Raw genomic sequence first — 17,214 nt, forward strand, 5'->3', positions numbered from 1 at the left:
AATTATTTACAATAGTTCTTCCTTCCCAGTTTTTCTATAAAGAGTAGTTTTACATTAGAAAACTTGGATGGGCTCACTTCAAACAATTGTCTAGAAATCCACATTCTTTTGTATAGTACTGATTCCAAACCATGCAAAACTTATTCCTGTTTAACTTTTCTTACATGGCTCAGGAAAGGAATCACCACAATCAGTCTTGAAAATGCCTTTTAGTCAAGTCTTGACAACCATTTTAAACTCCAACATGGGACCAATTAAAACAAAATTATCAACTTCCACAAAAGACATTTTTCCTGAATATTCATGTCATTTGTTGCATCCTTCTTCTGATGAAAAAAATAAACAAAATTCTTTGTAGCCTATTTGAATAAGCAAAAAATGATTACTATTAAGAAAAGAGGCCAGCTGTTCTAAGGCAGAGACTGTGAGAGACCCAGACAAGCAACACTCTGACTTTAGCTGTAAACAAGCTAGAAAGTGACTTACTTCTTAGTGAATCACCACAGCTAATCTGTGTCCAGAAATAGCAATGCAAGAATAATTTAAGAGTAACTCCTATGATTATCTATAGTTGGATCTCCAGCCTTAGACTGGTAAAACCCAGGTTCCCTGTGAGAAATCAAAACATAATAGACGTTTCCCCCTCTTTTTAATGGATGCCCCCAAAGATTTCGGCCTGGAGGCTTAGAAAATGCAGGAGTTGGTACCTTATGGAAGTCACAACCTCACAGCCTCAGTGACCACTTCTGAATCCCCCACATTTCCTTTCCCTCTCTGCCTCCTTTAAAGTTTCACTCCAGACCTTCACATTTACAATAATTACTGTGCATCTACAATATTCCTGAGAAAGCTACTGTCACTAAATCTAGCATTCTTGGTCAGCTTACCACCCTAAAAACCCACACATTAAAAAAAAAAAAAAAAAAAAAAATCTAGAACTTCAGCAGAAAATCTCCCACTTCGGGGAAATACAGAAATGACCACAACCACAAACTCCGCACCTTGAGGTCAACCTGGGAGGTGCTGTGTAATCTGGACTGAGTCAGGTAACATGCCTTGCAGCACAGCTCCTCAGACCCAGGCAGGAAGACATCTCCTACAAGAGTTAGAGGTGTGACCAGAACCTTGGAACTGAAAGTTCAGACCATGGGAGAGGCATGGAATTTCCTGAACAAAACACCCTCCTTTCCTGTAAGATGACCCAGTCTCTTATCTAAGGGAAAGAGTAGAGGAGTTGGATGAGAAGAAACTGATGGGCAGAGGTGAACAAATCTGTGGTCCACATGACTTGCTCATAGCTATGCTGTCCTCTGAATTCTGAAGAAGGAAATGAAATTATACCTCTAGCAAAAGAAGTAGAAATTTGTGGGGTTTCTTGTCCTCAAGACAAGAAACCATCAGGGTACAAGGGATATCCACCACTAGTAGCACCCCTTCTACACACACACACACACACACACACACACACACACACTCAATTATTTGCCAATAAATAGTTGGTCCCCTTTCAAAATTAGGAATCCCTATGGGAAAGGAAACAGATGAAGAGATAAGAGGCCAATAGCTGTCTTTGGCCTCATAGAAAAGACAGGCAAACTATTTGAGAAAACCAAAAATGTTTCTAAGATGAAACCTACATTAGAAGACATGAAAAGAGTAAGCACAATGAAAAATATAAGTATGTCTGAGAAAATTGAAATAAAATAAGAACAATATGTAAAGAAGAAAAAGTAATAGATATTGAAGACAGACAAACCAAATTTAGCAGATGTGCAGTGGTTCTTGAAGAAGGAAGAGAACAAATGGAACAGAAGAAAATATATACAAAGATATCTCTAAAATTTCTGTATCCTCAAGAGGTGGGGATACAGAATGCTAAGCAGGTCAGGAGAGGAGAAGCTTCAGGAAGGGATACATTCCATGATCAGATAAAGATCAAAGATAGGTATGACAGAGAGGTGGAGCTGGGTATTTATCACACTATAAAGTGGTTTCTTCCTTTAAAAAAAAGAACTCCTTGTAAGGTAATGAAGTGAAGAATGGATGACAAATTGTTTACAGCAGCAAAACCATTATATTGAGACATCTGGTACTCTCTATAATAAGCATGGGATAAAACTCATGAGCAGATAAGGATCAAAGAGAAGGTGTGACAGAGAGGGAGCTGGGCACTTGTTGCAAACGTTTTAGCTAGTGATCCCAGAGAAAGGACCTTGCCTCACTCCTGACAGTTCTACAGAATGGTTCTAATTGTCCAGTATATTCGTTTACCAGTGTTGCCATACCCAAAGTACCAGGGTTGGTTCCTTCTGAAGGAAGGGTGGGCTCCACAGCTCTCTCCTTAGTTGATGGATGGTCATCATTTCCCTGTGGACATTGTCTTCCTCCTCTCTCATGCTTTCCCTTTCTATAAAGACACCATATTGCATTAGGACCCACACTAATGACCTCACTTTAACTTCATTACCTCTTTAAGTATCTCATCTCCAATTATATTGTATAGAACTGGTAGTTAGAATGTCAACATAGGAATTGCAGGGGACACAGTGCAACCCATAATACCCCGCAAGTGTCACATGTCTTTTGCCAGTTTATCAAACCAGCTGTTGGTCTTGAACCAACCTCTGGAGAGTTGGAATCAAACCCATTCAAACCTCACATACTGAGACTTTTGGAGGGTGATTCTCTCAAGAGATATTAAGGAGAAAAAGAATAACTTTGGTTGTGTCATAAATCTAGTCAATAATGTGTTGCTACTATGAAAGAAATGTTTCTCCAAGTATTGACTGCCACATAGTCAATAAGAAATTTCTAGAGTTTTCAAGTTTAGGGATGACAACAATTGAGATTAAAAGTTGAAGTTACTTTCAGACATTTAACTACCAGCAACTACCTTTTGTTGAGCAGCTACTATGTGCAATGCAGTTAATCTTCATTGAAAATCAATGAGATAGACATTGATTTTCCTATTTTTAAAGAGAAAATTGAGACTTTGCGAAGTTATTTAATTTGACAAAGTCTGCACACTAACAAGTGTCAGCACTGAATTTGAATTCAGTTCACTTACTTTCTTAGGAATTCAGAGTGGGGTTTGGGCCCATATCCTGTTTCTCTTTTAGAGAGTAAGAACACAGCTACTTCTAAAAAAAAGTGGCCAAAGAGTGAACATCGAAATCCGGATTGTTCCTGCCTTTATCATTGGTTGGAAGGGAGCCAGTGTGATATCTCTGAGAAAAATGAAGGACAACTGAAGTCTGAAGACTCCTGGGGCCTCCCCTCACTCTCTGAACCAAGACTTTGAGGCCCACTTTAGAGGCTAAGGACCTTAACTAGTTGCTGTGTGGATCATCATGGGCCAACTTCACACAACGAGATGATAGCAGGGTGGCAAAAGGAAGAGAAAAATGGCTGTTTACTTCCACAAGTCACCTGCAACCACAGCCCCAGTTCTGTGCTGACCTTACTGGAAAACAGAAGTAAGAAAAGCCCTGGCCCTATTTCCAGTGATTGAGACAGGCAGGGAAAGGGCCTTACAACAAAACATAGGCCTCACCACATGGTCCAGCCTCCTGTAGAGATGCCAAGCTGAGCAACAGTCATACTGACTCTCCTTCTTTTTGGGGCAGCCTTAGTGAGGAAAAGAAGCAAGATGTCCTCTTCCCAAGGCTTCCCCAAGAGGGAACAGTGTTGGAAGGCAGAAGTAGGAGCACACTCCTGTTCCTCAGTCTGTGAGCCAGATTAGGAGTGTGGGCAGACAAGAGACTTGGGCAGATTCAGAGCCCCTGGGTTGGGGGCTGGGCAGACCCTGTTGGTGCCACACCACATCCTCTCCACCCATCCAGGAGGCAACTAGGGACCATTTATGTTTAAATCCCTTTCTGCCTCTCTCTGCCAATGAAGGCAGCCTCTGACAGTGGGAACTAATGGCCCCAGTCAGAACCCTCAATTAATGAGGGGTAGAGTCTGTGAATAAATACGCTGCTGTAGGAGGATTCTGAGATGTGTTCCACAGTCTCTCAGAAGGTCCCTCGCAGGATAGAACTCCAAGTCCTCACCACAGCAGCCCACTCATTACCACATTATGCACTGGTTTTCCTCCCCCTTGTCTCCCCTCCCCACTGTCTCACAGTGCTTCTTGGGATTGCATCTCAAAGAAATCACTTGCCCTTTAACACTTGACTCAGGTTCAGCTTTTCTGGGAAGCCACTCTAAGAGAGGACCTTGCAGGAAGGAGACAGCAGTTCCACCCTGCTCCCCCAAGTGCTACCTATTACATGCATCAGGGCTGCTTTAGTCAGCAAGTCGAGTGAGTTGTCCCACTGTCTGACTAAAGGACTTAACCAGGTTTCAACAGTGTCACCCTCAAGAGCTCCAGGTGAAGTTCAGGATGGAAGGCACTATGACTTAGAAATCTCCAGCCTTTCTTTCCATCTTAGCAAGAGGAGCGGTGTCCAGGTCAGAGTAGAGTCAGGGGTGTGGTGTGAGAAGTGGCAATTTCTGAAAATAAATCTCATGGACTTGCATGGTGAGCTAAAGAAACCTTATGCTTGAATACAAGCCCCAGATACCCAATGAATGGAGGATATATGGTCCATAAGTTACAGTTAGATTGGAGCAAGAAGTTCTGAGGTGCCTTTGCACAGTGGGGTGACTGCAGATAGCAATAATGTACTGTTTTTCAAAAAGCTAGAAGAAAGGACTTTGAAAGTTTTCACATGAGGAAAGGACCAATGTTTGAGAAGACAGATATGCTTAACCTAATTTAAATATTACATACTGTATATATGTATCAAAATAGCAGACATTATCCCATTAATATGTACAATTTTATGTTTTAATGTGTCAGCTAAAAATAAATTAAAATTTTGAAAATATGGTCCATCCTCTGTTTTCCTAAGTGACAGAACTACAGTTTCCTATGTAGCTTAACCTTAATAATAATACTTAATTTCAGGGTTGTGATAAATGAATAAGGTTGTAAAAGCAAAGCAATTAGCCCAGCGTCTGGCATAAGGTCAGTGTTGGACAAGTGTGACTTCTGGTTCCCCTTCCATAAAAGAGCATCCTTCCCCTCCCCAGGAAACAGACATGCCGGCCCCTAGGTCAGCCTGAATATATCATTCATTGTCACTGTAGGTTTTTACTAACTACCTCTAGGTTCTTGTGTTTCAAATCAGATTTTGCTCAAATGAAACAAAATAAAACCTACCCTTCTTAAGCTTTCCAATTTCTATCAACATGAAATTTTAGGTACAAAGCTCTCTTTAACTGATTTAAGTCAGTCTACTTTGGGTATACATCATAGTGACTAAGCCATCTGGCCCCTAGATCAAAACAAGGAATTTCAGAAGTGCCTCTGTCCAGAACTAAGAGGTTGGAGGTGGGCCAGGTAATACATCTTTCGCCAAAGGAGAGTCCTGTTTAACAGATAAGGTGCCACATAGCCAGGAGAGGTACGGGCTGTTTTCAATGAGACAGAATTATCTCCATTGCTTCTCCTCTTATTTAGTCAATATGAACTTCTATTTCTATGAGTCAATCTCATTTTCTAGTCTGAGTTCTTTGTTCTGCTAGAAAAATCTTTTCCTATTTCCATGTTTTGCTTTCCCATACTACAATGATTTCGCTCCTTTCAATACATCCATTTATTTCTCATACCATTTCTCTCTGTTCCAGGCCCACCCTTGCCTTTTCTTGTCTTTCTGTTAGTTTGATACACCAAAGCCAGTACAGGAATAGACCATCTCTATCTGCTTTAAGAAAACGCAGTTATAACTACCATGGCAGCTGTGCCCCTGGATGAGAGGCAAAGTCCCAATTGATGTTCTGTATTCAACTCACGCTGTGCTCAGGAGCTCTCCAAGGGTCTGTGGCTTTTATAAGCACACTTACAACATTTGCTTTCCACGTTCCCAACTTCTTTAAAATCAACAAGAAGATAACTCTTTTGATCCTAGTAGAAGAAAAACGTAGACCCGGTAGCAAAAACAACCAAATGAAATACTCAGGCCCTCGTTGCTGAGCCCAGCCTGGGTGCTCCTCCCAGCTCCCTGAGGCCCCACTCTTCCTGTGCAGGCATGCAGACTTCCCTAACAACCACGGGGACCACAACCTCCCAAAGCACAGCAAACAGGAAGCAGGGGTGCTGCCAGGTAAAATGAGGTCAAAGCCACAAGAAAATTCAATGCCTGATTTCCATCCTCAACCCCAACGATGTCCTGCACCTTGGTTAGATATGCAAGGCAGAATCACCTCGCTATCTAGCAGACAGAACACGGTTACCATCTGCGCCACACCCTCTCGCAGCCAAAGTATTCTCCTTGCCATATTCCTGAAGTTCAGTCATCCAGCTTCTGCTAGACTCTTTCTAGAAGGCTTTGAGAAACAATGTGGACAGGGTTAGCTCCCTCTTTCATATCTCATTTTTTCTCCTTTTCTGCAAATTCAACAGCCCTAGCTCCTTCCCTCGCTCCAGTTGAATATGACTTGGAAGGTCTTTATTCTCTTAGTGGTTCTATACTTATCACCCTTGAGTTCCCAAGCTAGTTTCAAAACTAATGATGTTTAATATTCCCGCTACCATTATTGATTCCATGCAATGAGCATGTTATTCTTTGTCATGGTCTCCCTCAAGGTAGGCAAATGCCAGTGGCTTTTAGAGTGATTATTTTCTATTCCTCCTTACATATTATAGTATACATAAGCCACTCTTTAGCTTCCTCTTCCTGATTTTCCTCAAATAGTTGGGCAGGGGAATGAAGCAGGGGAAAGTACATCTATTTTCTTTCAAAATCAAAACATACTTTAAAAATGTCAAACTATTTTCCAGATTTTTTTTTTCATTTCATCTCATGCCATTTTTTGAAAAGAAACATCCACAAAGACTGAAGAGCAGTGAAAATTAATTCAAGAAGCACTGGAGAAAAATACATATTAAAATACATGGAAAATCTACATGACACAATAAGCCAGACATTAAAGAGGATCACACTGAGTGTAACTAAAATGGGAAGCAAACTGTTTTAAAATTTTTGATGATGTGTCCATAGGGAAAATGCAGCTGTATAAGTAGATATTAAAGAAAGCAGCAAGCCTGGGCCAGACACTGCTTCCTGTATTGACTGGCCAAATACTAGACACTGGAGGGTCATTATACTCTAGAATGCCTAGCAGACTGAGAAAAGGGAAGAAGAAATAGAAGAAAGGAGAGAAGAAGAAAAAGAGGAAGGCTGAAATCAGTAACAGAATAAACCAAGCCTATCTGCCTAACTACTACTTCTGCCAAGAGAATAGCAAATGATAGGCTTTCATTTTCAATAATCCACACAGTGTATCTTTTGTTGTGTAGCCAATGTGATGATTTACACAGTATTTAGCAGAAACCTCCAAATTATATGATGAAGATTTGCAAAACAAAAGGAACATAGTCTATGTAACTCTAAAGACAAGAAAACTTAAGAGACATAGACACATCTATTATCAGACATGCAGAAATACAAAGAGAAAAGAATTGTTCTCCCTGATTTCAGAGCATGCCCCATCTGTTCTGGGCTGGGAGAGTTATCTGTGGGCTTGTGCTGTTCTGTTTTGTTTTGTTTTCCAGGAGATAGCATCTGTTGAGGGTGCAGGTTTAGCAGAGACAACAAAAAGAGCTGTCTTTCCTGAATCGCAAACAGAAGCAGAGAAAAAGGAGAAGTCAACTAAGAGGTCATTTCACACTCAGGGCATTCTGGGTTGGGGATTTTCCTTTGGCCACTACATTGCATTCCATTTATATGTTGTTTTCTTTGTTAAGTTAAGAAAAACAGGCAAATCAAAAGAGATCATTTGCCAGAGTTCTCCTCATTTGGCGTCCTGAGAGTTGGAGGTTGTTTTTCAGTGCATTTGGGGTGGTTCTCCTCACTATCAACAAAATCTCTATGAGAGTTTAATTTTGAGTTTGGTGTTTCTACCACCTTTCTGCTTCGAAATGGATTTCAGTTGGACTGGAAGTTCCCTGTTGTATATGAAATCAGACCTGATATGCACTCTGAGACTGTTCCTCATTAACACAAGAATAAACAGAGCAGAGATATTTAAAAACATAAGAAACCTAGATGCCAGACATATTTTGAAAGCATTAAAAAAAAAAAGGACTTGTCAAATTTGTCTTGTTTTCTGATCAAGTCAAAGGAAGATTTTTCAAACAATCAGAATGTATTCAACTTATACCTACTATGTGCCCACTATGCCCAGAACTATAACCAAACTCTGCAAGAAGCATGGTATTTTTAAAGTATAAGACATGATCTTTGCTCCTACACAAGTTTAAAACTTAACTGAAACAATTTAGAGAGCATTGAAGGTGCTGGCAGGAGGAAGGAAAGTCTCAGGAATATCAAATATTCAAGCAAGCTCATGAACAATTAGAGATCCTAGAGAGGTGGAGAAAGCAGACTCCAGCCTGGGAACAGCACGATTCATAGTGTGAGAAAGGAAACCTTTGGAAATTTTCAGGAACACCAAGTAGACCTAAAAGGAAGCAAGCAGAGAAAACCAATTAACATGTTAGAAGAGTTTCAATTATTTGGATTCTATGAAGAGTTCATTTTTCTTCTCTCTAGGACATCAAATGCTTTGAATAGACTTTTTTATTTCTCATGTATCTCAGGCTCTATTTCTTTTTCTTTTTTTTTTTTAGACTTCATTTTTAAAGAACAGAAAAATTGAAAGTACAGAGATTTTCCACATATGCCTTGCTCACACATGTGTAGCCTGAGTCATACATGGGTTACTATTGATGAACCTACATTGACAGATGGAGACACATCATTCCTAAGTTAATATCAGGGTTCACTCTTGGTGTTGTACCTTCTACTGGTTTAATCAAATGCATAATGGCATATGTCCACCCGCATAATATTAAATTGAATATACTCGTTTCCCTAAAAATCCCTTATGTTCTATATTCTATTTTCCTTGAGGCAAACTTTCTTTTTTTTTTCTTTTGGTTGTAAACTACATGCATGACCCACAATAGTGTTTCCTAATAACCAAGGCATGACCTCTCTTCTGCAAAAACCACAAGATAGCAGCACCTCTTCCTCACACAGCCCACCCTTATTGCCCAGCCTAATAATGGTGATGTAGGTGATCAGGAAGAACTAGGACTACCTGAAGGTCAAATTATGAGCCAAAGATGGACTGGACTTGAATTTTTCTGTCTTCAGAGTTTTGTAGGGATTGATTTATTTTAGCATTTAAAATGTAAATAATTTCATTTATATTCAGAAAATTAAATTGTAGTTATATTTAAATAAGTGATTGAAATTTTCCCTATTCCCTCATTATAACTTGATCTTTCTCTGTATTTCAGAAGACTGAAATTTCTACTGTAATCATAAAAAGACTTTTTATTTGAAAATCATGAAAAGATTTTATTTTTCAATATTTACATTTATTTTAATTCATATTGTTTAAAGATTCATTCAACTTCTGTATATTCCAAATAGACTTACATCTTCTTGTTTTTCATTCTTTAGATTGATATTCAGAACCAGCTAAAATTATGATAGGAAATATAAAATAAAGATTAGAAAACTAAATAGCCTAAAATTTAAAAAAATAGATATTTTATTGTTGTAAGAAATGGATGTTTATTAAAGGAGGATAAAATATGCTCTATACAACATTGTATGTTCACTTGATTTATGCATTCAAGTATTTATAACTTTTCCCTGGGCTCCAAAAATGCTGGGGCCAAGACTATCTATGAACCTCAAGAAAGGGAGAAATCTTCACAGAAACATTTTTTAAATGTGCAAAGCTATATATCTAAGACTGCAAGTCACTCTGCCACTTTGCCACTGGAGAGCTGGTAATATAACTGAAATAGCCTTATCTCTTGGGAGTCTGACTTATGAAACACCTCCTACCCTGTCACATCCCCTCCAAAAGAGAACTGGGCCCTTGAAGGAGAAGGCATTTTCCTACTTACTAATGATATGAACACCATAGATCAGAAGGCAGAATTCCAGGTGATGGTAACCCTGGGTATGTCCACCCCAGGTCACAAAGGTCGAGAGCAATTTGGGCATACCAAGCAGAGCAGCAGTGGCCACTTTACAGCACCAAAAAGACCCAGGCAACCAGCATCCATGAGGGGTACCAGCATAGGGACAGTGGCTCCCCAGGCAGTGATCACTACTGTATATGTAGGTCCCTTACCTCTTCTGTCTTCTGGAGGATTCCCTGAGTAATGCAGTCATCATGTCAAATCAGGCCTGCCCCTCACCAGAGAAGGTTGTTGAGGCTGGACACAGTGGCTCACTCTGGCAATCCCAACTACTCGGGAGGCTGAGGCAGAAGGGTTGCAAGTTCAGGAGCAGTCTTGGCAACTTAGTGAGATCTTGTCTCAAAAAATATGAAGGGCTGGAGATGTAGCTCAGTGGTAGAGTGCTTGCCTAGTGAGGCCCTGAGTTTAATCCCCAGCACCACAAAAAAAAAAAAAAATTATTTGAATTTGAATACTGTTAACAAGTAGCAACATGCCAAGTAGAGCCCACAATAAGAATATAACAATTGTAATTTTAAAAAATAATTAAATAAGATTAAATCATTTAAAAATTTTCCCTGATAGAATAAAACTATTTTAAGATGACTAAAACTCTGAGGTCTCAACTTTTTTTTTTTTTTGCATCAAATGTAAACTATTTAACATATGAGCTAATTTTAAAAGCCAAAAGAGTTTTCAAAAGAAAACTTGGTGAGTTTCAGGTGGTTGGTTTCTTCAAGACATAATAGATATGTCTTACTTTCCTGGGCCGTAAATGTCAGAGGCACCACTTAACCAAAAGGAATAAACACACTTGAGATAGATGCTGCCTGCTCTAAATCAAACCTAGCAAAGAGAGAAAATGTGCTGTGAAAGGATGCTTTTGCAAAGAGTCATAAAACCTTTTACAATTTGCTTTTTCTGGGGGTGGGGAGGACGATTGCATTCTTTTGCAATAGTCAACATTTCCTCAAAAATAAGTAGGAGTTTTCCTCCCTCAGTGGGGTTTTTGTTGCTGAGGGGCCATCCTATGTGGGAATTTATCTGTTCATCTTTGGTGCAATGTGAGAACTCTGTAGAAGGACACATTCTGGAAGTTTGCTAGGAGGAACTTCTAGCTCCCTTCAGCCACACTCAGGTCTTTGCAATGATACAGAAGTTCATAGAGGAGGCAGCCTTCCTGACTGGGTCCACCCCAGGCAGGCAGAGGAACTGGGATGGACTTAATGCATTGGAATTGTTTGAATGGTTAACAATTCTCCTGATACTCAGAGGGATTTGCTTCAGACCAGTTAAATTGACATTTACCACACATGTTAGCTCTCCTAGAACTGTGTTAAAAAGGACTTTTCCAAATGACCTCTTTTCAACAAGCTATGCCCACACCCAAGCACCAGTTTCCCACCTAGACACCCCATTTTGTTGCCTCTCTTGTGTTAGCAGTGTCTCCTGTTAGAAGGGAAGCTATTGTGAGGGCAGGAACCCTTACTTAAAATCATGAGAAGCTAGCATTTAATGAGCACTTACTGCATGTGCGGTGTTGGGGTATGAGCTTCATGTGAATTATCTTATTTAATCCTATCACAATCCTATACATGAGGAACTGATATCCTCTTTTTGCAAATGGGAACGCCAAAGCTTAGAGAGATTAAAGACACCCCCAAAATCTGCACTCCAAAATATTTAATTATATTAATTCAGAGAGTCATATTTTTTTCACATTTAAACATCTTTGAAATTGTTAGCATATCTAAAATGAAAGGTTTATTACAATTAAAACTGGCAGTGGTTTTCTTCCTTCATAAAATATCTCTAGTACCCACCACTTATGGCATCTTCATTTCTATGACCTTATATAGTCCTCTGTCCGGGTCATATGTAATTCTTCCATAGAACCTGAGCCCCTCCTGGCGCACAGCAGATTATCAATATTACTTACATTTCTTACATTTATATATATACATATGTGTGTTTGTATGTGTGTGTGTGTGTGTGCATGTGTGTATATTTAATGCTAGCAAGTAGCACATGATGGAAAGAAACACTGGAACCCTGGCTGTCTAAAACATCCATTCTCCCCTACTTCTTCAGTCACTGAGCACTGGTGTTCAGCTAAACCCAAGGCCGTGGGCATCAGGGCCATAATTTCCCACCTCCCTGGCAGCTCAGCATGCTCAGCTACTTAAGTTTCTGGCCAATAGGAGTCAGCAGAGGTGTTATGAGCAACTTCTCTACGTGTCCTTAGAGAGAGGAAGCATGTTTCTTCACTCTTCCTCCATCCTCCTGCCTAGAATGTAATAGTGATGGCTGAAGCAGTCACAGTTTTTTTGGATCCTGTGAATAAAGGCATTTTAGGAGTTGTGGAGCTAAGACCACGAAGGGGTCTGAGGACTTGGGGATTCTTTCTACCAGTCACAAGCTGGTTAAGAACTTCTTTTTAACTTTTTTTAATAAGAGAAAATATTCTGTATGTTTAAACAAATTTAGGCTCTCTGTCACAGGCAGCCAGATGAAATACTATCTCATATGAAATTTAGTACCTAAAATTGGAGAGCTACATGACAATTTAAAAATATTGCAGTGGCTTCACAGATGTGATCAAACAGTGGGCACAGAGGGCATGAGTACTGAAGACTGTAAAAACTGGTGGCTTTTATTTTGGAGTAGCAAAACATTTGGTTCAAAGTAAAACACTCTGATCTTAAAAGGCAGATGACCTGCTGACTGAGGCTGCAGTGTAGGGAAAATGTAGTGTTTGATAGCTCCTTCTTGCCACCTTTAGCAAAATTATTCCAGGTTAGCACTAATGAGTCTGCAAGCAGAGATGGAAGGAAAGATCACTTGGCTAAAGGTAGCACTCTCTGCTTGTGGCCTCACTTACAAGTTGACCAAAATCACAAACTGAAACTTGGCAGGGTTGGAAAAGCAAACATGTATGCCCTAAACTGAAGAGGGATTTAGCAGTTGCAGCAAAGCAGTAGCTTTTGCAGGAGATAAAAATAATATCCAGTCCTACAAACTTCAGCCCAAAATAAAAGTAAAGGTGTTGTTTTCCCAAATAAATCCATTGTTAAAGTCATTGCTTAGTTAAGTAGAAGGGGCATAGGATGGACAGAGCAAAGAGATTTAAAAGATAAAGACCAGAGACTTCAGGGTTAAATATTACTTTTTAACACCGGGGCAAAGGTGGGTACAAAACTTAAGGCCTTTGTATTAGTTTATTTTCCACTGCTATAACAAAATACCTGAGACTGAATAATGTATAAAGAAAAGGGTATTATTTAGCTCCCAGTTCTGGAGGTCTAAGAGCATGGTAGTAGCATCCACTTGGCCCTGATAAGGGCCTCCCTAGCTACATCACAAAATGTTGGGTGGCATCATAGTGGGAGCACATGTGAAGAGAGAGACATGGTGAGACAGGAAGCCAGAGATTGGGGAGGACCCTGTCATGCTATTCTACAGCAACTTGCTACTACAGGAACTCACTCACTCTGTGAAATCAATATCAATCCCTTCCCAGGGCAGCACCCCCAAATACAAAGTACTACTCAAAGGTTGTACCACTTCTCCTTACCACACTGGGGAACCAAGCTTCCAACACATGAACTCTTAGAGTCAAACAATATCCAAACCACAGTGGACTCCTCCCAAGGCTTAGGCAAGGGCAGAGTGGACATCTGAGAGCATATGTCTCCTTATAATTTGTGTTCTGACCAATACTCTTGCCTCAGCCTGGTCTACACTTGAAGTGACCAGAGATAAAATGACTTGAAGCATTTATGTTGATTGCTGAAGCAATCCCAAGCCTACCCTATAAAAACCAGGGACATATCAATCCTCAAATATATGCCTCAGTCCTTACCAGTGCTAGCGGGGCCTACAGCTACACAATCCACAGTGAGACATTCTCTTCTTTCTCTCTTCAATGCCAACATGGAGATGCATGAACAACAAAAACAAGAGGCAGATGGCCTGTGGTCACAAGGAGGATGGGCAAGAGATATCTCTCAGGAGATATCTCTCACGAAGGTCTTCCATAGGGAAACCATGTTTTGCCCAACAGGATAAGCCAACTACTGTTGAACAACTACAGTCATTGCTTCCCATTCTTGTACTAAATGAGACTTTTTAAAATCACAAATATGCTTTCTGTACTCTTTCATAGTATATTGGATGAGTCTGGGGAAAAGGGTCTATGCAGTTTAGTTTCTCTGTTAATATAGAGCTATAAAAAGCTGCATCTATACCTGATAGATTTTATGGATGTGGAAATGAATTTATAAGATTCATGGGTTGAATTATGTGCCCTCAAAATTTATATGTTGAAATCTTAATCCCCAATACCTCAGAATAGGTGGAAATAGGGTGATTACAGGTGTGAGTAGTTAAGATTGGGTCATACTGGAAGAAAGGTGGGCCCCTTAATCCAATATGACTGGTGCCCATATAAAAGGGGAAATTTGGACAGATAGCACATAGCATAAATTCCATGCACAGATGCAGGCAGAGGTAAGGGAGACACTTCTACTTGCCAAAGATTGCCACGAACTACTAGAAGTTAGGGGAGAGGCATGGAACAGGTTCTTTCTTACAGTTCTTAGAAGAAACCAACCCTGCCAACACCTTAATCTCAGAGTTCAGTCCCCAGAACTGTGAGACGCATCACATTTCTGTTTTTAAGCCACTCAACTGTGGTTATTGGTTATAGCAATCCTAGCAAACTAATGCAGATGGAATCTGGGTGTTATCGTTCTTCCTTCTCCCTTAGGAGATAAGGCTAGTGTAAAAGGGAGAAATGGTTGAGTGACCAAAAGGGTAGAGTATGGCAGAAATCACTAGTGTTCCTGGCATTCATTCTCCACTCTTTCTTCATAATACAATCACTGATTTTGAGTTAGCTGCTCCATTTGGAAATGGGTGTGACTATCGGACCACATTCTGGCCAATAAGATGGAAGTGGAAGTCCTGTATACAACTTCTAGAGGTGTTTCTAAAGAGAAGGATACATCCTTCATTTTCAGCTTTATTTGTCTTTATTTATTTCTACTGCTGGAGGGAAGATACTGGGAGAGGTGGGGCATAAGTAGCCATTTTGGACAATGACATAAAAATCACATGTTAAATACGGTAGAAAGACCCCAGGTCCCTAACAGCAATGAGAAACCCATCACCATCCTGAGGAGCCTTTCTAGTAACTTCTTTAACATGAAGAAAAAAAAAAACTATTGTATCCTGTTTAAGCCATATTACTATGGGTTTTCTATCACTCAGAACCGAATTGTGGCAGAGACAGCTAATTGTTGACTCCACGTCCTTCTTTTTAATAATAGAAACTCCAAAAGTTTATCCCAACCAAAAAAAGATCCTCGAAGCTCATTGGGTCCATATGACTATAAGTGAAGAGGGAGTGTAAGCAGAAATGATACCTGCACCCCCTATGACATGCCTTTAAGCCATCATCATATACTCCCAATCTTCCTGCTTCCTGTGGTACTGAGGCAGCCATTCCCTGAAGATAGGGGCAGCACTTTAGGAGAAGGTGGCACAAGAAGGTAGAGGGAACCTGCTCTATTGATGACCCTGATGGTAGATCTGCCTACCTGTGGGTTGTCATTTGACAGAGAAATAAGCTTTATGACGCTGAATGTTAGGACCTCTTTGTTAAAGCGGCTTAGCCACCCTGATATGTACATAACTTTAAGAGATAGCAAGAGAGTAGCTATTATTCTAAAATTCACATAATTTTAACCTTAAGAGATGAACCATTCTTTTAAAATTTACATAATTTTAATCTTAAGAGACTGGTCATTATTTTAAAATTCACTATAAATATCACCTCAAAATCATGGTAGGGCTGGGGACTTTCAGAGAAATGACCTAAAGAACATGAAATTCTCAACTGCCTCCAAGTAACTAGGAGAAAGGAACTTCTAAAGACCCTTCTAAGTACTGGGGTCGATCTTTAACCTCGGGAACTAATCTGATCTAGAGATCAAGCCGGAAACTGTATTTATGTTCCACAATGCTGCTCTTCCATATGCTGGCCCCATTGGAATGGTACTAGGTCTCCATTTCCACTAGCCAAGTTGCCCTGTGATTCAGGTGTCGAAACTAGGATAGCCCTAGTAGCAAATTGTACTAACTTGCTAGCTGGCACAAGGATGTATGGTGTGTCACATTTATAATTCAGACTCTGTAACATGTAATATACATCATGCAACTCAGACAAAAAGGTCAAAAAAATTGGATGATGTGTTGTCTGATAGACATGGGTTGTCATGTGTGCTTGACCTGTCTGCCTCTGTTCCCTTCCTGAAGCAGTGGAGAAGACAGCAGCCGTAGTCCTTTCCATCACCAGTTACTCACTCCTCACCCACCCTGCACCTCCCAAGTAGGCAAAGGTCCCCACCTGTCAGCTTTTGCTGCTCCCTAGCATCATCTCTTCAAAGAGTTCTGAGAAGATGGATTTTTCTATTCTAGTGCCTTCTCTAACCCCCCAAAACTTCCCAGATACCCCATCATCTCTTCCTTTCTATGCCACTTATGATCATTTTGGAATAATCCAAGAATGACCTGGTATCTCTTATTTACATATTATAAACCTGACTGCAGGACAAACAAGAATCATTCGAACCAGTCTTTAACATGATTCTGCAATGTCTGTATAAAGATAGCAATGACATTCAATTGAGTTGAAGCCAGACATAAATAGTCCAGTATGTCCAGATGTAAATCTGTCATGACTCTGGGGAGTCTGCATTTCAGTTCTGGGTTTTGAGATTTTAAAAGCATGGTATGCACACATGCTCCAGAATCTCAAAATGATCTGGCTAAATTCACATTTAGGAAGACTGTTGCCTGGTGAAATTTCTGCCAAAACATAAAGACAAGCAAACAAGTTGACCCAACGAAAAGTTGCAAAAAGTGAAAAGGAAGACAGTCCCTGAGAGGAAAATGAAAAGCATTTGGTCTCAGGTATGTAAGTTTCAGACCCCTGTTGTGCTCAGACTTACCTGTGGGGAGTATGACAGATGCCTGAGGCTTTGGACTATGGTACCTGATAACACACTTCTGCCTGGTTACTGGAAGCTCTTCTCTGCCTCCCTTTTGGCTAAGCCCTTGCAACTTACAACCTTCATCCCTCTTCTTACACCTTCTCTTTTAACTGACAACTTTTTAAC

Source organism: Sciurus carolinensis, chromosome 5 (assembly GCF_902686445.1).
Source record: "Sciurus carolinensis chromosome 5, mSciCar1.2, whole genome shotgun sequence".
NCBI classification, from domain to species: Eukaryota; Metazoa; Chordata; class Mammalia; order Rodentia; family Sciuridae; genus Sciurus; species Sciurus carolinensis.